Source organism: Petaurus breviceps, unplaced genomic scaffold (genome assembly GCF_028583685.1).
Source record: "Petaurus breviceps papuanus isolate PSGF00001 unplaced genomic scaffold, PetGlider_PUasm1.0 181, whole genome shotgun sequence".
NCBI classification, from domain to species: Eukaryota; Metazoa; Chordata; class Mammalia; order Diprotodontia; family Petauridae; genus Petaurus; species Petaurus breviceps.
In genome coordinates, this window is record NW_027185784.1 from 19111571 (window position 1) to 19112213 (window position 643).

Consider the following 643-nt stretch of genomic DNA (forward strand, 5'->3'; position numbering starts at 1 on the left):
CCTCCCTCCCTCCCTCCCTTCCTCCCTCCCTCCCTTCCTCCCTCCCTTCCTCCCTTCCTCCCTGCCTTATGTCTTTAGAAATATCATTCTAAGAAGAGGTATGCGGACTTCACCAGAGTGCCATAAAAAGGTTAAGAATCCCTGGTCTAAATCTAAGATCTTTTGATCCTAATTTTCAGAGCAGGGGGTACCGATGTGCATTGGTAGAGGAAATCCCACACTGGAAATGCCTTCATCAGCAAAATCACAGAGCTAATAAAAAAAAAAACATTACCCTACAGGGACTAACCACCTCATGGTTTTGCTCTGAACAAAATGCTTTATTAACCTTAAGGTGATATAGAAATGTGAGCTATTTCTGAATATCCATATTCTGGCCTGTCAGGGGCTACTGCAAGGGTCCAATGAGATAAGAGATGCAGGGTCCTCTGGAAATCTTGAAGTGATAGCTCTTCTTTTTGGCAGTGGCCAAAACTCCCTTCACCACAAAGCATTCCAAGATAGCAACAAGAATAAGGAAACCCCTTTTTTTTTCTTTTCTTTTTGGAGGGCAATTGGGGTTAAGTAACTTGCCCAAGGTCAGATGGCTAGGGTGTGTGTGTGTGTGTGTGTGTGTGTGTGTGTGTGTGTGTGTGTGTGTGTG